At 40.1% G+C, this 20,996-nt stretch overlaps 1 protein-coding gene across 1 annotated transcript in view; it reads left to right on the top strand.

Annotated features, from left to right (window-relative positions):
* GRIA3 (glutamate ionotropic receptor AMPA type subunit 3) overlaps window positions 1-20,996 on the top strand; it is a 336,547-nt gene that overhangs the window by 104,938 nt on the left and 210,613 nt on the right. The window lies entirely within an intron of this gene.

Here is a 20,996-nt window from a genome sequence, read left to right as displayed (position 1 = left end):
GAGCCCAGTTGCAGAGTATGCTGTTCTGGCTCCCATGGGAGTCTGATGCTTGCTCTTTTCAGCAAAGTCCTTCCCCTTAGCTCACAGGGGGAGCGTGTGCTCACTGCTTCCAGCTCTTAAGGAGCCACCCTCACATACCAGCTTAAAGCGGGCCACTTTTAGGCACTGAAGACATCTTCCCCTATGGAAGGATGCCTGAGCAATAGGCTATCTAGCTTGCTATATCCCTCCAAATGTATGCTGTATTCATTTGTCTTCCTGTGTACCAATTGCAGAGTGATTCCTGGATTATGACCTTCCACTCCCTGACCTGACATGTGCCAGTCCTCCATATTGACCTTGACTGCCTGCCTTGACCTCAGACAGTTTACCATATTACACATACTATCCCTGCCCTGACCCTGGCCTGTCCCTGACTGTGATTTTGCCTTACCCCCTAGGGGTCAGACATCAACCACACAGAGACTACAACCTGAGGCCTGGTGGCTCCCCTGCAGTGAAGTCCAAATCCCTGTTATTGTTTATATGGTTCCTAAAGTCAATTCACTACACAAAGCCATCCAGTGTCTTAAAAATGTCTATCCACATGTCATGGATCTGAGTTACCTGCCCTCCTACCATGTCTACAAGGACTAAGAGTCTACATGGCCAACCTGAGTCCAAAGATGTCCTACTTGAGGCTTAACCTATATAATTTATTGGTGAAGCAATATCATAGATGGATTTTTGGTACATACCTTAAGAGTCCCTTTTGCTATTTACATAGTTGAGCATTAGTCCATGTAGCTTCATAACCAGAGGCTAACAGTGTTGTCTGTTCTTTTGAGCATCACATTTTCTATATGTTCTTCCTTTCAAGCTTTTTGCTTTTTTTATTTTTTAATAAGAGAGGTACAGTATAAGAGGTATTTTAGCATTTTCTTATACAAGCACATATAACGAATTTGTATTCTGTGCAGACGTGAAAAATAACAAACATAAGTGATCTATTTTATGCTTGTAACGTGTCGGGGTTCCTGCAAAAAAATGTCAGACAAGGCAGGAGACGGACAAAACAGGCTAAGGAACACGGAAACTGTAATGCAAGGAACAGAAGCACATGACAATGACAGACATGCCGCAGAATACTGTACAGATCAGTGGGTGAAAACCCACTGTGCTACTGACCTTATCTACCCAGAAGGGGTGTGACTAAGCAGGTACCTGGACTTCACAAGGGTCCCTGATGCTGGGGATAGACTTTTCTGCTAGCGTAGCTGCCAGATGCCCCTCCAGAGCCACACCCATACAGTAGCAACTGGTCAGCGGGACCAAGAGATAACTACGAAGGTATCTACAGAAATACAGGCATGAACCGAATTACAGGCATGACAGAAACCAGGAATAGACAGGACAGAGGACAGAAGCAGATTCCTGCGCCACAAGCAGTGGGAGGTAAGCAGCCCCAGGCGATTCCCCCTCCGGGGAAGCCAGGGACCCACTTCTGCAGGCAGTAAAAACAGACATGAACAGAAGCAGGCATGACAGAAACAGATGCAGATACGCTCTGCTAAGTGATCGGACGCAGATACAGCTCTGCTAAGCTATGGACAGATACAGATACAGACATGAACAGGCAAAAACATAACATAGCAACCAAACGGAAACATCAATGCAGAACAAGACTACCACACAGAAACATGGACAGACATAAACGGCAGCAGGGACCCCAAGGGTCAATAGCAAGGGGCGAAACATCATAACTAGGCACAGAACAAACAAGACTGACCCACAGACCAAATAAAACAGAACTGACCCAGAACACACGGATACCAGGGAAAAAATGCCCGCCCAACGAGCGCACCTGTGAGGAACACACCTACAGAGCAACTCAACTCAGGGGGATTAACCCTTACAGGTCAGGGAACCAGAACACATCACAATGCTGCAGTATCGGGCGTTGCCCATGGCAACTAGGAAACACAGAACAGAAGAGGATGCACGGATACAAACACAGACACAGTCAAAGGGGTACACATGTACATAGGCAGGTTCACACTAGATACCGCATGCCAGCATGCAGCCCCTAGCAACCAAGATTTCGGCCTGCTGCTAGTACGCCAGGGCGCATGCAGCCAGCCTGCATGGCATCACAGGGCATGGTGAACCGCATTGTGACAATGTTAATAATGCTATTTATTGTAAAGTTGCCTGTTAATATAAAAAAAAACCTCAGTATTCCGTTTTACTACTTGTACGCTGAGCTCTATTTCTTCTTCTGCTTTGTAAGATATCATTTACATAAACATTATGCTGCAATCAAACTTGTGACACAAAATGTTTGTTTTCTTAGAGAAAGAATGGACGTATAATGAATGCAGTCACATTAAATGTTCTCCATTGAATCAACAATTTTTTTCTTGACTTGCTTTCATTCCATTTTTTCAGCAATGTGTAAGCAATGAATGCACCTTGATAGATTCAGCTTAGATGATCCATGTGTGCAAGCAGTAGGAGAGTCCATCAGTTATAATTAGCTCTTCTGTTGGATACGTCAATGCATTCAGAATGTATTCATTTATAAATAAATCTTTTCTGTAATCAGGGCTAGGTCTGGCTGGAATAATAAGTTGCTTTTCAATGCTCCAAAGTTTGAATAAAATAAAATGAAGACTTGCTTGAATAGACGCATATATGCAATAATCCTGGGTTCCATCATGCCCTATATTAAATGGATTGACTGGCCAGTAACACTGTTTAAAATAAAATTGAAAAAGAAATATTCAGTTTTTCAATCCTCGGCCGCCCCTTTTTTGTTCCTGTTTCAGTGCTTCCTGGTACAGGCAGTGATTGCCGACCCAGTCACATTTCCACGTTAAAAGGACCAAGAAATATTCCGGGAGGGAAGATCCTCATGGTATAATCTGATGGGAACACAAAGAAGTCTGGAGGAGATTAGGTCCGGAAAACATATTACACAGAGCTAGGCAGATTTGTGGCTGTCCTTCTAAGTGCAAACTGGATTTTTGCTATATTATGTCAAAGGATAGTTTTGTTATTCAGAAATGTACAAAAGGCAACAGTAACTTAAGGCATCATGACAAGGGTGTAGCTAAAGGCTCATTGGCCTTGGTGCAAAAGTTCAGTTTGGGCCCTCCATCCCTCAGAGCTTTGTGGCCAGGGGCAGGGAAGCACATAGCCTTCGTACTGCCTGAGGTAAAAACTAAAACAGCACCCACCATTCCAAATTCATGACCTAACCCCTTTCCTCCATCCAGAGGTGTAATTTGACCAGCATGCACTTTCTATAATACCAGTGTCTTCTTATGTGGCACAAGGGTCTTTGGGCCCCCTCAGGCTCCTGGGCCTGGTAGCCACTGCAACTACTATAGCTATGGCTCTGCATCATGATTATAAGAGATAATTAACAAGAAAAAATTGGGGGAGATTTCTCAACACTTGATCCCCTGTGCACCTGAGCGAGATGCCTCTGACAGAGCTGATGCTTCTTAATAAATTAGGTGCAGCTCTGCCACTCTTTGTACCAGAAACTCAAATCTATCTCAGCTAGGGGCTAGCGTAGACTTGAACTATAACTTAAGTTATAGTAAAACCGCTGAGCCTTCCCCCCCCCCCCCCCCCCACTAAGACTTGCTCCTTTTTTTGCCACTTTGTTAAGCTCAAAAAGTCACACATTATCGGACAAATATGCCATGCACTATAATAATAACTTTTGTATGCCACAATAGTTGTGTAATACCTTTAATAAATTCCCCCCACCCAATTTTAATTGGAGCTTATCTTTCAGATCAAAACTTAAGTAGATGAGAACCCAAATGGTGTGAAATCTAAAGAGGTTTCAGACCCCACAGCAAAAATACCCAGGACTATGCCAGTAGGTTCTCATGACTAGAGGTAATTTGAATATCTGGCAAGCAATTCTTAATTACATTGTAAGTGTGCCTTTGTGTGCCACCAGCTCTGGTGCATATTTAATGTGAACTCCATGTGGCCTAAATACTGAAGTAAATATATAATAAAGTCTTAGGGTGGCTCTACCTCCAAGTGGATGGTACCAGGGCTCGTATCGTGGCTTTTTGACCTCCCAGTCAGTATAAATTTAAACAGCAGAGATACTTAATTGGATAGGCACTGGGACATTTAGAGTAATGCAGCAAATAGGGTTTTATTCACAAAAATATAACAGCAATTAATAAGAACAATTTAAAAATGATTAAAATGTAATGCAAAAAATGTACTAATACATATAAAAAAAAAATATAAAAAAAATATATATAAAATATAGTATTGGATTGACATATTCATGCAGGTAGTCCATATACTCAATAAGAAAAACACCATAATATGGAGATATTTTAATCCATTATTGCACTTTGATCCACTAGATAATTGATGGGATAAATCGAGGCAAACAGTTCATATGGCTCTTTGATCCACTAGGTACTTGATGAAATAAATCAAGACAAACAGTTCATATGAACAGTTCTCCTTAATTGTGTTGTTTCGATCGATAGAACACTAGCTTTCTCTCTCGAATTTTTGACTCTCGATTTTTATCATGCAAACTTTAAACAATCGAGTCAATAAATAGAGGTGATATTCAACGAAAAAAGCTGGAAGCGGGGGTAAGATACACACTGGAGATTAGTGTGGTAACACTCTATATACATCTACCTCGCAGAGACCAACTGAATAGTGAGTACCTCTGAAATAAAATCTTGTGCTATCGAACATACGCATATCAACAGGGCCGGCGCTACCATAAGGCAGACCAAGCGGCTGCCTTAGGGTGCGCCCTGCGCAGGGCAGAAGAATGAATGAATGTCTATTTTTTTTTTTGCACTTACTTGAACCTGCCGTCCCACCCTGCGTGTGCCGGCCGGCGGCCTGTGGCGCTCGTAGTCAGGGCAACACTCAGATCATCAGATCATTGGATTGGATACCACCCACCTACCCGCCCCCAGCCTACGTGTGCGGACAGTGCGGCTGTGCCTAAGGGCAGGCAGATTCTTCATTAGGCTCAGCGCGCCAGTTAGGCGAGAGGCCCGCACCAGTAAGATAATTAGATCAGATGATTCAGAGTTCAGACCCATTCAGATGATCAGATCACCAGAGACGAGTCAGACGCACGCTGGCACTCTGGCAGCCAGCAGCAGAAGGAGACGTGGTCAGGACAGGTCATGACTTGTTAGGGTAGGTCCCAATTGAATTTTGAATGTTATTTTATACTAATTAATATGATCATTTGATTTAAAATTAATTCAAAATTATGAGTTGAGCGCCCATGAGCACAAAGCGCTAGGCTAGCTAGTGCACACACAAACTAGTGCCAGAGCAGAGGCGCTCAGGCTTAGCATTGCATCAATGACGTGTTTTAAAAAATTAATTATGAAAGAACAATCATTAATATTGGGGCCAGGGGGGGAATGATGTGCCATGGGTGGGTAAAATGTGACACAATAGGGGGTAATGATGTGATCATAGATGGGGCCAGGGCCGTCCGGGCGGAGGGGTAATGATGTGATCATGGATGGGACGGGGGGGGGGCGCCAAAATGCAGCTTCGCTTGTGTTGGCAAAAATCCTTGCTCCGGCCCTGCATATCGAATATACGCATACTGCTTGATTGACTTGATTGATTAAAGTTTGCATGATAAAAATCGAGAGTCAAAAGTTTGAGAGAGAAAGTTAGTGTTCTGTTGATCGAAACAACACAATTAAGGAGAACTGTTTGCCTCGATTTATCCCATCGATTATCTAGTGCAGGGATGGGCAAACTGCGTCTCTCCAGCTGTTGTAAACTACAACTCCCAGTATGCTCAGTCTGGCTACAGCTATCAGCCTACAGCAGGGCATGATGGGATTTGTAGTTCTACAACAGCTGGAGAGCCGCAGTTTGCCCATCCCTGATCTAGTGGATCAAAGTGCAATAATGGATTAAAATATCTCCATAGTAGGGTGTTTTTCTTATTGAGTATATGGACTACCTGCACGAATATATCCATCTCAATATTATATTTTTATTTTTATATGTATTAGTACATTTTTTGCATTACATTTTAATCATTTTTAAATTGTTCTTATTGATTGCTGTTATATTTTTATGAATAAAACCCTATTTGCTGCATTACTCTAAGTGCCTATCCAATTAAGTATCTCTACTGAAGTAAATATGTCTGTAAGTAATGGCTTCATAGACTTCAGAACCATAAAAATGCCGGATGACTATAATACAGAATAATAAAGTCACATAAAAAGAATGGCAACATGATAACATTCTACTTAAGTTTACCTATTCTATTTTGTCACAAACTTGGCAAATGTAGGTAATAAAAATAACCTATTTATTTTATTAAAATCATTTTTTATGTTAATATCTTATGTGAAGTCATAAAAGTCAGTTGGTTATATCCTGTCCATTGGGCCAATGGTCCATGCACCTGCTGTAAAGTATATATCTAAATGCTATCAGCAGCTCAGGCAAGATGGGTTCCCATATAATTATGTTCAGAAAAATAGATTTTTAAAATAAATTTACAATTAGAAAGTAAACACAGACAAGAAAAAAGAATATGGTTCTCGGTCTGGTTAAAAAATAGGTGATATTTTACATTTAAGAACAATGCATTTATTTAAAATGTCTCATGCATACATTAACATCAAAGTCTGTCATGTAATGAATATGTAATTTCCAGGGACTCACAGGGGAGCCATGGTTCACTAAGAGCATTAAAGCTTGTTGGGAATAATAACGGCTAAATAGGGGTCAAGTTTTGATGTGGGTAATCTGGACTTAGTGAGTTCTAGGCCATGCTTTGATAGAATATAGTAGCTCACAGGAGGTGTAAAGCTGCCTAAATATGTCATAATTTAATTCTGCACAAAGCTATAATGTGTGTGTGTGGATATACAGTATGCTAATATGGAAATGCCATTTATCATATTATACTTGTAGAAGTCTTAAAAGGATATCTCACAAGGAGCTTTACTAATTACAGTCAGGTTCATAAATATTGGGACATCGACACAATTGTTAGGGGACCAAAAGTAATGGGACATAATAATAATCATAAATTAAACTTTAACTTTTTAATACTTGGTTGCAAATCCTTTGCAGTCAATTACAGCCTGAAATCTGGAACGCATAGACATCACCAGACGCTGGGTTTCAGCCCTGGTGATGATCTGCCAGGCCTCTACTGCAACTGTCTTCAGTTCCTGCTTGTTCTTGGGGCATTTTCCCTTCAGTTTTGTCTTCAGCAAGTGAAATGCATGCTCAATCGGATTCAGGTCAGGTGATTGACTTGGCCATTGCATAACATTCCACTTCTTTCCCTTAAAAAACTATTTGGTTGATTTTGCAGTCTGCTTTGGGTCATTGTCTATCTGCACTGTGAAGTGCCGTCCAATGAGTTCTGAAGCATTTTGCTGAATATGAGCAGATAATATTGCCCCAAAAACTGCAGAATTCACCCTGCTGCTTTTGTCAGCAGTCATATCATCAATAAATACAAGAGAGACAGTTCCATTGGCAGCCATACTTGCCCACGCGATAACACTAACACCACCATGCTTCACTGATGAGGTGGTATGCTTAGGATCATGAGCAGTTCCTTTACTTCTCCATACTCTTCTCTTCCAATCCCTCTGGTACAAGTTGATCTTGGTCTCACATGTCCATAGGAGGTTGTTCCAGGACTGTTAGGATGTTGATCCAGAACTGTGGAGGCTTTTTTTGATGTCGTTTGGGAAACTACAATCTGGCTTTCCTGTTTTTGAGGCTCACTAATAGTTTACATCTTGTGGTGAACCCTCTGTATTCACTCTGGTGAAATCTACTCTTGATTGTTGACTTTGACACACATACGCTTACCTCCTGGAGAGTGTTCTTGATCTGGCCAACTGTTGTGAAGGTTGTTTTCTTCACCAGGAAAAGAATTCTTCGGTCATCCACCACAGTTGTTTTCTGTGGTCTTCCGGGTCTTTTGATGTTGCTGAGCTCACCAGTGTGTTCCTTCTTTTTAAGAATGTTCCAAACAGTCGTTTTGGCCACGCCTAATGTTTTTGCTATCGCTTTCATGGGTTTGTTTTGTTCATTTCAGCTTAATGATGGCTTGCTTCACTGATAGTGACAGCTCTTTGGATCTTATCTTGAGAGTTGACAGCAACAGATTCCAAATGCAAATAGCATACTTGAAATGAACTCCAGACCTTTTATCTGCTCAGTGTAATTGAGATAATGAGGGAATAACACACACCTGGCCATGGAACAGCAGGGAAGCCAATTGTCCCATTACTTTTGGTCCCTTAACCCCTTAAGGACACATGACGTATCGGTACGGCATGTTTCCCGAGTCCTTAAGGACACATGACGTACCGGTACGTCATGTGTTGTTCCGATCACTGCCGTGCGGCCGGCTGTGATCGGAACAAGGTGCCTGCTCAAGTCATTGAGCAGGCACCTCGGCTAAATGCGCGGGGGGGTCCCGTGACCCCCCCATGTCCGCGATCGCAACAAACCGCAGGTCAATTCAGACCTGCGGTTTGTTGCGCTTTCTGCAGTTTCTGATCGCTGCGGTCCCTGACCTGCGGCGATCAGAAACTTTAGTGTGGCGAAAATATATATTTATCACCCCCCCCTGCACCTCTGAATGATTTTAGCCCGGTGGGAGGTGCAGGGGGGGTGTTGCGGGTGGTGGGGGCGGTGCGGGAGGCGGGCGGTGCGGCAGGCGGGATCGCGATCACCCGCCCGCCTCCCATTGAATAATCGTTGGTGTAGAGTGGGTATACCAGGGTGCCAGCACATTGCTGGCACCCTGGTATAAACGGCTGACATCGGTGATGCGATGTCAGCCGTTTAACCCTTTCCATACAGCGGTCCGTACGGACCGCTGTATGGAAAAAGTTAACAGTAAGAGGGAGCTCCCTCCCTCTCCGATCGGGGGGCTGCAGTGCCGTTGCAGCCCCCCGATGGAGAGGGAGAGAGCCCCCAGACAGCCCCCCGCAGCCCCGTGCTCACCCTTCCCCGTCTGCGAAGTTCTGAGCAGACGGGGAAGGTTCCCATGGCAACAGGACGCCTGCTCAAGCGTCCTGCTGTCCATGGTGCTGAACAGATCTGTGCTGAAAGCATAGATCTGTTCAGTGTAAGTAAAATACAGTACAGAGCCCTATATAGAGTACAGTACTGTATTATACAGACATCAGACCCACTGGATCTTCAAGAACCAAGTGGGTCTGGGTCAAAAAAAAAGTGAAAAAAAAGTAAAAATCAAAAAACACATTTATCACTGATTAAAAATTAAAAAAATAAAATTCCCTACACATGTTTGGTATCGCCGCGTCCGTAACTGACCTGATCTATAAAACGGTCATGTTACTTTACCCGAACAGGTGAACGCCATAAAAAAAAAAAAAAAAACTATGATGAAATTGAAATTTTGTCCACCTTACTTCCCAAAAAAAGGTAATAAAAGTGATCAAAAAAGTCGCATGTACGCCAAAATTGTAACAATCAAACTGTCATCTCATCCCGCAAAAAATGAGACCCTACTTAAGATAATCGCCCAAAAACTGAAAAAACTATGGCTCTTAGACTATGGAAACACTAAAACATCATTTTTTTTGTTTCAAAAATGAAATCATTGTGTAAAACTTACATAAATAAAAAAAAAGTATACATATTAGGTATCGCCGCGTCCGTATCGACCAGCTCTATAAAAATATCACATGACCTAACACCTCAGGTGACCACCGTAAAAAAATAAAAATAAAAACGGTGTAAAAAAAGCCATTTTTTGTCATCTTACGTTACAAAAAGTGTAATAGCAAGTGATCAAAAAGTCATATGCACCCCAAAATAGTGCAAATCAAACCGTCATCTCATCCTGCAAAAAATGAGACCCTACTTAAGATAATCGCCCAAAAACTGAAAAAACGATGGCTCTTAGACTATGGAGACACTAAAACATTTTTTTTGTTTTAAAAATGAAATCATTGTGTAAAACGTACATAAATAAAAAAAATTGTATACATATTAGGTATCGCCGCGTCCGTGACAACCTGCTCTATAAAATTACCACATGATCTAACCTGTCAGATGAATGTTGTAAATAACAAAAAAAAAACGCTGCCAAAAAAGCTATTTCTTGTTACCTTGCCGCACAAAAAGTGTAATATAGAGCAACCAAAAATCATATGTACCCTAAACTAGTACCAACAAAACTGCCACCCTATCCCGTAGTTTCTAAAATGGGGTCACTTTTTTGGAGTTTCTACTCTAGGGGTGCATCAGGGGGGCTTCAAATGGGACATGGTGTAAAAAAAAAACAGTCCAGCAAAACCTGCCTTCCAAAACCGTATGGCATTCCTTTCCTTCTGCGCCCTGCCGTGTGCCCGTACAGCGGTTTACGACCACATATGGGGTGTTTCTGTAAACTACAGAATCAGGGCCATAAATAATAAGTTTTGTTTGGCTGTTAACCCTTGCTTTGTAACTGGAAAAAAAAAATTAAATGGAAAATCTGCCAAAAAAGTGAAATTTTGAAATTGTTTCTCTATTTTCCATTAAATCTTGTGCAACACCTAAAGGGTTAACAAAGTTTGTAAAATCAGTTTTGAATACCTTGAGGGGTGTAGTTTCTTAGATGGGGTCACTTTTATGGAGTTTATAATCTGGGGGTGCATCAGGGGGGCTTCAAATGGGACTTGGTGTCAAAAAACCGGTCCATAAAAATCAGCCCTCCAAAAAACAAACGGCGCACCTTTCCCTCTACGCCCCGCTGTGTGGCCGTACAGTAGTTTACGACCACATATGGGGTGTTTCTGTAAACAGCAGAGTCAGGGCAATAAAGATACAGTCTTGTTTGGCTGTTAACCCTTGCTTTGTTAGTGGAAAAAATGGGTTAAAATGGAAAATTAGGCAAAAAAATGAAATTCTCAAATTTCATCGCCATTTGCCAATAACTCTTGTGCAACACCTAAAGGGTTAACGACGTATGTAAAATCAGTTTTGAATACCTTGAGGGGTGTAGTTTCTTAGATGGGGTCACTTTTAGGGAGTTTCTCCTCTAGGGGTGCATCAGGGGGCTTCAAATGGGACATGGTGTAAATAAACCAGTCCATAAAAATCAGCCTTCCAAAAACCAAACGGCGCACCTTTCACTCTACGCCCCGCTAGTGTGGCCGTACAGTAGTTTACGGCCACATATTGGGTGTTTCTGTAAACGGCAGAGTCAGGGCAATAAAGATACAGTCTTGTTTGGCTGTTAACCCTTGCTTTGTTAGTGGAAAAAATGGGTTAAAATGAAAAATTAGACAAAAAAATAAAATTCTCAAATTTCCTCCCCATTTGCCAATAACTCTTGTGCAACACCTAAAGGGTTAACAACGTATTCAAAATCAGTTTTGAATACCTTGAGGGGTGTAGTTTCTTAGATGGGGTCATTTTTGGGTGGTTTCTATTATGTAAGCCTCGCAAAGTGACTTGAGACCTGAACTGGTCCCTAAAAATTGAGTTTTTGTAAATTTCTGAAAAATTTCAAGATTTGCTTCTAAACTTCTAAGCCTTATAACATCCCCAAAAAATAAAATATCATTCCCAAAATAATTCAAACATGAAGTAGACATATGGGGAATGTAAAGTCATCACAATTTTTGGGGGTATTACTATGTATTACAGAAGTAGAGAAACTAGAACTTTGAAATTTGCAAATTTTTCCAAATTTTTGTTAAATTATGTATTTTTTGGTGCAAAAAAAATTTTTTTTTTGACTTCATTTTACCAGTGTCATGAAGTACAATATGTGACGAAAAAAAATCTCAGAATGGCCTGGATAAGTCAAAGCGTTTTAAAGTTATCAGCACTTAAAGTGACTCTGGTCAGATTTGCAAAAAATGGCCTGGTCCTAAGGTGTAAAAAGGCTGTGTCCTTAAGGGGTTAACAAGTGGGAGGCACATATGCAAACTGTTGTTATTCCTACACCGTTCACCTGATTTGGATGTAAATACCCTCAAACTACACATCTTGTTTGTTTCATTTCAAATACATTATGGTGGTGTATAGCGCCAAAAATGTTAGAATTGTGTTGATGTCCCAATATTTATGGACCTGACCGTATAATAATTGCATCCAGTAGATACTCCGACTCCAAAGTATTACAAACATGGGTCAGAAAAATGTACTTCTTAGTTCTATGTGGTCAGTAGGTCTGAGAAGAATCCTTGACTCAACAAAATCGCAGACCCGTAGTCACAGATGACACAATAGCATGACCTTTTTTAAAGCTTTTGACTGGCTAACAGGTATCCTGTAAACTCACTATATGGTTTTTCATAACTAGAACTTTCTTTATATCAACACTATTGTTTGGCACTTTTGGAGAACTTATATTACAAACATCTCTTTAAAGTGGTTATGCTATGTTTTGAAGTTATACCCTATGCACAGGATAGGTGATGACTAATTGATTGGTGGGTGTCTGACTGTTAGGGCTTCCATCAATCCGAGGAATAAGGATCCCATGTTCCTATCCTGATGGATCAGCAGGTTTAGCTGGTACAGTCAGGTACAGTGCTTGTCTATTTCCAAATAAGCATGTGACCTACCATTCTATCAGACTGGGGGAACAGACCCCCTTTCTCTAGATTGGTGGAGGTCTCAACGGTGAGACCTCCACCAATCAGTTAGTTATCCCCTATTTTGTGAATATGGGATAACTTCAAAACTTAGCACAACCCCTTTAAGCTTGCAAACCAACAAAATAAATATTAGGAAATTTTTGAGCAACTACATTGAGGGTGGCTAGCTTAAGTAAGCAAAGGTCATAGCTCCTGGTCATTTTTATTTCTCAGACAAACTTTTTGTCATGCTTAGATGTCTCCCAAATTATGAGAAATATGATCACAGCCTCAGTGGCAAGCCAACATCTAAAACTGAGAATTCAGTTCCAAGCAAAGTTTTTTTCTGTCCTTCCACTCATCCTGAAAGTATTTTTATTGGTTACAATTTGTAGGCTACATCTGAGCAGCAGTTACATACTCTTATTTTGTTTCATGTGCCGCATACGGTTGAAGAGTTTGCTAAAATGTCATTCAGGGTTTGAGGTGAAGAACAGCAAGGAAGATCCAAGAATCTTCTTTTCTATATACATCATGCTACAAGTAAATAAATATTTGTCATGAGAAACTGGTGTTTTCTTTACCCAAAAACATGTTTTGATGATATCGAAGATCATTCGCAATGCATATTGTTGAGACCGCCCATTATAGATGTTGTAGAATCTACCATGAAAATAAATATTATTTTGGTAACCTACTATATTTGTATTACACCATCCATATTAGTTGTAAAAAAAGGTACCGTAGTACCAATTTATTAGTGGCTTGAAGATGATCAGGTTCAGATTTGTAAAAAGGCTACATGGTCTTATCTCAGTATGACTGTGGAATAAATTATGATATTATGACTTTATGTGTAGAACATACATATAGACAGTATCATTAATAATCCTGAACCAGATGTTTGAAGTAAATACATTAACCATATAAATAAAAAATGTACAGGCTTTACAGTTAGCATGCATTTATTTTTTTAAATTATTTACAAATCTCGTTATTTTGCTTTCAAACCAAATATATGAATGAATTAAAATACTCTTTTCCATAATTAGTTATCAAAATGACCTAGTTTAATCAAGAAGTATGCTTATTCTCCAGGGAGTGCCATAAAGAACATTTCTGCATCTAATATAAATATGCTTCATAAAACCAAATTTTGACTGAGGATTTCCCTTGATAAATATCAGCCTGTGAACTTGATTAAACGTTGCAGTGTTTTGGTCTAAAATAAAGACTAGGTATTACCTACTATTAATTTATTATCTTTATCTTCAGTGCTCTGATATCTCTCTCCAAATGCAGTTTTATGAAATAAAGGGGATGTCTGTTTAACTATGAAGGGCTAAATGAGACAACAATGTCACCACATACTTGTATTAATTAACATTGCATCAGCTGTAAATGACAGGCTTAGGCTACTTTCACACTCGCGTTTTGGGCGGATCCGTCATGGATCTGCAAAAACGGACCCTTTACAATAATACAACCACATGCATCCGACATGAATGGATCCATTTGTATTATCTGTAACATAGCCAATGAACTCCATTGAAAGTCAATGGGAGATGGATCCATTGTTCTATTGTGCCAGATAAAATGGATCCATCCCCATTGACTTACATTGTGTGTCAGGACGGATCCGTTTGGCTCAGTTTCGTCAAGTGGACAGCCAAATGTTGCAGGCAGCGTTTTACTGTCTGTCTCCAGAGCAGAATAGAGACTGATAGGTGGCAAACTGATGCATTCTGAGCGGATCCTTTTCCATTCAGAATGCATTAGGGCAAAACTGATCCGTTTTGGACCGCTTGTGAGAGCTCTGAACGAATCTAGCAAATGGAAAGCCAAAACGCGAGTGTGAAAGTAGCCTTATTGTTTAACACTGTGTGCGCTGCAGTATACGTTTATTACTATTTTCACCACATAAAAGACCATAAAGATTCTCACACGTAGTTGAATTCATGTATTACTTTAATATCATCTTCAGTTTCTTACATTTTTTTGCTTCTATAGTTTTATCTGCATTTGTTATGTGTTTATTATTTTATTTTGTTTATGATATTAATTGTGCGTGCATGTAGTTATGGTATTAATAAATACAAAGAAATCTCTTGTTTTGAAACATTACAAAAACCACCTTAACAAAAAAAATGAGAATAGCATATTACCTATAAAGCAAAATTCAATATTCTGTTTTTTACATTAGATTTGCATTCAGCTAGTAAAAAAAATGAAAATAAATTACAGAATGATTTGGGTCTCAAAATGGAAATTAACTTAATTCAATTTTGTAATTGTTTGATGTTTCCTCTAAGTTATAGAAAGCTAAAATTTTATTTGAAAAAGACGTGATTAATCTTAATTGAAATAAATATCAAGACTTATAAGGGAACCTGTCAGGAAATAAAGACAGGCTCCTTGACTCTAAACAACAGTTTAAAAATAAGCTGGGAATGGATAGAAGAGTCACGGAAAGCGTCCTGTACCTTACGCCGCTTGACTAATAGTATCCTTCCTATTTGTATATAGCGAGTAGCCTTACTCAACCTTAGTCATAAATGGAAATTACTGGATTGTATTTTACTTATAAGTACACATCAGTGTGTATAGTAAGTATTAAAAATCATTATATTGATCATTTCATTGCATTCATTACAGAAAGCTATTATTTTTTCCTATTTTACATTTTTCCTCAAAGTTGGATAATTAAAACCGTCTATCCTCATTTTTTATTCACAACATAAGGTAGGCTGGGAGCTCTGGAATATAAAAGTGGTACATTTTTAAGGAAGTTGCATTTTGTGCAAAAATGTGCAACTTTTTCCAATTTGATACCATGCTCATTACCAGTCTAGAGCAAAGCAAAGCATTCAAAGTGGGATCCGATCCAAAGTTTAGGAAAACTTTGATTTGAAACAATTCTGAATACTCTTTTTCACTTTGTGAAAATGAATCAGTTTTTCCTAAAAATGGCGGCTGCACTTGTTACAAAGCAAAACTAAGTGTAGAGGAGACAAGCCTGAAAATGCAAGATCACTCCTAATGCCAGGCAGCCAGCCAATCTGCAGAATCTGAAGACGGCCCTAAAAACCCTCATCCTGTTCGGTCTCTGCCATTGTCCTGTGAGCTGAGCATAGAGAGGAGGAGCTGGATGTTCTCATCGATATTAAATGATATGGGGGGGAAAAAGGAAAAGCAGATGACAGAAGGGCTCCCACCTGTAGGGCAGGAGAACGCTGGGGTTGGAAAAGTGCGTATGTCAGAGCTGATTAATATTCTGTGTTTACTATCAAATAACCTGCAGGAGATTGCAGGCCAGAACAGCAATAATATCCATATTGCCAAATCAATTTTTTCTAAACTTTTGCTCATCTCTTCTCATTACTTTTAAAAAAAGTGACCAAGGTAATTCTCCTTTTCAGTGAATGTACCTAGAAGATGTGCTAAATAAAAAGCCAGTTTTAAAGGGACTGTGCAGGGGTTTTATATTGATAACCTATCCTCAGGATAGGTCATCAATATCTTATCGATGGGGTCCAACACTCAGCACCCCCGTCGAGCAGCTGGAGGCAGCTCTCCATGCAAGCTCTGCTTCCTGTTAATTACACTGTCCATCATTTCGTGAGCCAGCGTAATTATGTACAAGTACTTGTTCCAGTCACTTGCATAGAGCAAGTACTTAGAATTAAACTTATGCCGTCATTCCATGGAAGCTGACACCTAGTGTAATGAAGAAGAAGCAGCACTCACATGGAGCACAGACTCCTCTCCAAACAGCTAATCGGTGGGGGTGCCTGGTATCAGACCCATGTAGATCAGATATTGATGTCCTGAGGATAAGTCATCAATTTAAAACCCCTGGACAACCCCTTTAATAAACTCTTATCACTATATCAAATTGTTATTCTGGCCCATGTTTGTTCATTTTTTTAATTATTATTTTACATGACATAGTTTTTTAGACCCAAACTTAGCTCCTGGAACTTCAAATAATCTCACCTTGTCTGAATCCACCCTTAAGATGTGTCTCTATCTATTCATTATTATATTCTTATTCCTCAAAGGATGTCCACATACACCTCTGCTCTTATCATACACACATCGATAGATTTCCCATATTTAAAGTCTTCCTCCCTAGGCATTCCTGAATATACCTCTCTACGGCAAGTCAACTAGCAGTCTCTTCATAGCTTTTAAACTCTTGCTTCATGACACCTGCTGTTCAATTAAACCCCTGTGGTCCACATTAATACCGAACTTACAATGGACTGCCTACTGTTTCTGTTTAGTCCCTTTTTAATTAAGTTGATTCGTTTCTCCAAATATATTTTTTTCCCATGTATGCGGTTGCATACATTTCAAACATTGATATGTTCCTTTCACCATGGGAAAAAAGTGAAGAAAATTAGATCAAGGTCATTAATATGTAGCTGTTGAATTTCTTCCATCCTGCTCATTTTCTTTGTTGTTTTTTCCCTGCATACATTGTATAATTGTGATGTACACATACAAGGCTTGACAAGCAGCAGAAAGTTTACAGGTCTTCAGATCTTGAATCAAAGGAGAAACGTACTTCATAAGATAAACCTCTAGTATCTTATAGGTTATTTCTCACCAGGGATACACTGACCTACATATGCCTGAAATAGTTTTGAAATCAAAGCTAAACTGATAGATTTAAAGTAGTTAGGGGATGGGGGCAGGTGGTAATATATACATCTATTATAACTTTTAAAGGGGTTATCTAAGAGTATAAAGTGTCCCCACATGGAAAATACTTACCCCACTCCCTGCACCGCTCCGGGTGCCCACACCACCGCCGCTGCTTCTCCCAGTACACAGATGAAAACATCTGGCGTCGAGGGGAGCAGCCAATGGCAGGCGGGGACAGGGACGAGCCTCCCTAGCGTCACCCACGATGCTAGGGAGGCTCGTCCCCGTCCTTGCCTGCCATTGGATGCTCCCCCCAGACAACGGATGTTTTCATCCATGTACAGGGAGAAGCAGCACCGGCGGTGTGGGGACCAGGAGCGGTGCAGGGAGCGGGGTAAGTATATTCCATGTGGGGGGCCTGGCACATGGGGGGGGACACTTTATACTCTCAGATAACCCCTTTAATCCAAGGAGTGATGGAAGAAGTGAATGACAGCTGTAACAGTCTCCTGGTTGAATGCTACATCCATCATTCATCCATCACACAGCAGAGGGGAGGGGTTGAGTAGCGGTTCATACACTGAAGTACTGCAGCCTGTGAGCCCTCAACTGGTACACTTCTAGGTCAACACCCACAGCAATCAGAGTTAGTTTTTACATCACTTCTTGGATTCAAAGCAGTGACAGAGATATGTATTACCTACTGTCCCTTACTCCTACCTCTATCTTTCAGAAGTTTTCTATCAAGAAACCTTCTGACAAACTCCGTTTAAAGTAACGTAATGGGAAAAACCGGTACACTGTTGATAACTGGCACAGGGCAGTGCATGACATAGGAAGTTTCCATTCAGTGTTTTTTGTTTAACCTACACAGATCCATGCCCTGGACGTTCTATATGCACATGGGGGCACATTTATTAAAACCGGCGCTTTTGACGTCAGTCTTAATAGTCTGAAGGCCCATAGCTGGCGGTGGTTCCGCCGGAGTTATAAAGAGGTGCCGGCCTCTCCATAACTTTGGCTCATCCAGGGCCAGTTCTAAAAGTAAGACAGCTTTCTTGCTGACTTACATTTAGACCATTTTATATGCCGAAAATAGGTGTACACCACGACCACAATTTTAGATCTGGCGTGAGTGGTGCGAAGTTGCAGATAGCGGCGCAAAAAAAAGTTCCACTGCCAACTGCACCTGAAATTCGCCAAATTTAGGCGTATTTCAGAATAGTGAATGACCCCCATAGTCCCTGCTTTCAATGTATTCCATGTGCTGTTGTGTATTACTTTCTGTGGCACCATATATTGCAGGGTTTATTATCCTCTTTCAAGCGTTGGTTCTAAGAGAGATTAGTTACAAAATACAGTGTCTGACTGAGCATGCCACATTTTTATTTTCTATGGATACTGTCAAGGGTACTTTGAAGGGTAGAATAGGATGCAAATAAGTTAATGGCTGCCCTATAGCATGGTTACACCAGTCAAGAAATGGTTCATTTTTCTGATGACCAATAGTGATCCTGGCTTCTTAGATATTTGACAGCTTTCTATCTATAAAAATTAGTATGCGTCCAGACTGAGTGAATTATTGTGTGTTATATGGATCAAATAAAGCATGTTTCATCTAAGCATGTCTAGGACAGAGAATAACCTCACTTTGTGCTCAGCTTTAACTTACCAGATCATGATTTATATCTGAAAGAAATAAATAACAGTAAAGAAAATCTCCAGCTTCCTTTAGTCCATATGCCATCTGCAAAATTCTGGGCTTGTGGCCAAAAAGAGTAACACCCAAAGCTATAAAGAGTCACGATAATCGAGCACACCTAAACTCCTGGCTGCTTCAGTGCATTGGCAGCATACTGCAACTCAATTATTCTTCTGTCCAGTGATATTTGTGGAGATATGGTAAATTTTCATCTCATCATGTTCTAAGATAATGCAAAAATCCAACTGCTTGTTACAAAAAATGCTGTATGCAGCTTTTATAGGAGAATGTCCAAAAGGAATATATCTCTACAGAATTTCGATGTTAGGGCCCATTTATAAATATCTTCTTTCCCTGCAATTACTGTACAAGAGGTAACAATATGTCTCTTTTCTCTGCAGAAATCTATTTCTATTAGCTGCTTTGCAGTGAACAAATGCTCACTATGCAGAGACCTCGCTATGAGGAGTTTGACTGAGCATGTGTGACCAGCAGGACACTGCTTAGTAGAAGGACATGCACATTGCTATACACTTTCATCACCAGATAGCACCATACTATATAATGTACTGCCAATTCGCCTTTTTACAATGGTCATTAGGGGCCTTATTTTAGGCCACTGACCTTTTACTGCAGCCTATTCTAAGCCCTGCACATGTCTGCCGTGCAGCAAAGAGCAGAAACTTGGTTCTCGTATGACAGCCAGGCTCCTGCTCAGATTGCAGAAGAGCTGATCCCGGCTGATGTTTAAATGGCTTCAGCGGGAGGGGGTTTCCTCTGTCATTCATCGGTCCTGCTGAGATTGAGATCGTAGGTGCTGATGTATGTACATAGCAGCCAGGTTTCTCATGTACGCTCTCTGTATAGTCCCTATATTAGGTTGTGACAGAGGTGCAGCCTGACAGCTTGCCTGTCAGCATACTTCTAACAGCATAATACACTGTACTACTTAAGTATACTATGGAAGCAATCAGAGGATCACAAGTCAAAGTCTCCTTGTGGGACTAATAACTGATTAGAAAATAGAAATGATTAAATAAAATTGTATTTAAAAAATGTCCATGTTAAACAAAACCTTTTTCCCAGTGAAAAAAATTGTATTTCCATATAAAAAATTAAATCCCCTCTACATATTTTGTATCACTGCATCCATAACATAACAACCCAAACTATACAATTACCATGATCTTTATCCTGAACGCTTAAGGTGGCAAAAAAAAAAAAAAAAATCCAGAATTACTTCTTTGCATATCCAATGTATTATATACCCTCAAATTATATCAATAAAAACAAATCATCTAGCAAAGAAAAGTAAACAAGTTATGGATCTTGGGGGAAATGCAGCAATGCAAAAATACTTAAAGTTTTTTGTTCAAAAGTATTTAAATTTAAAGACACCTAACAAGATATCTATTGATAGGTTACACGTAGGAAATAGGTCAAAAGAAAATTGAGAATTGACGTGCTTATTAAGAAACTTGATACCTTTATTAATGAGTGGGTATGAGCAAGAGTGATCGATACACTCAGATGCTCTTGATATAAAAATGCAAACAGCGAACCTCCTATTATAGATAGGTGGTACAATAATGAATCACTATAGTAACGGGGATGATAATGGGTAAGTCTATGGGAAAAATTCTCTCCCTAGACGACCCTACGGAACTATGTCCTGAAGCACAGGGATGTCCCCTAATGGTGGAGACACCCTGCCCCCGTACCTAAGCCTAGATATGGCCCTAGTGATGCCCTACTTAGCAAAGCTGGATCGAAAAATATTAATCCAGTGAAACAAAACAAAAAAATAATAAGTCTAATGTAAATGATAGAAAGACAACCCCAACGCGTTTCGGCTGCATACAGCAGCTCATCAGGAGGTGATGACAGTGTAGTCAACGTAGGGAATAAAGTAAGCAGAAAAATTCCTTTTATAAAAAATTGTTGTGCTTAGAAAAATGAGATGGTACTTAGCTCCTTGGCATACTTGATGGTGCTGTGTATACAGATATATATCTCTTGTCCGTATATAT

This window comes from Bufo gargarizans, chromosome 9 (genome assembly GCF_014858855.1).
Source record: "Bufo gargarizans isolate SCDJY-AF-19 chromosome 9, ASM1485885v1, whole genome shotgun sequence".
In the NCBI taxonomy this organism is placed as follows: domain Eukaryota; kingdom Metazoa; phylum Chordata; class Amphibia; order Anura; family Bufonidae; genus Bufo; species Bufo gargarizans.
Note: the sequence above shows the minus strand (reverse complement) of the source record. Positions and strands in the feature narration are given on the sequence as shown.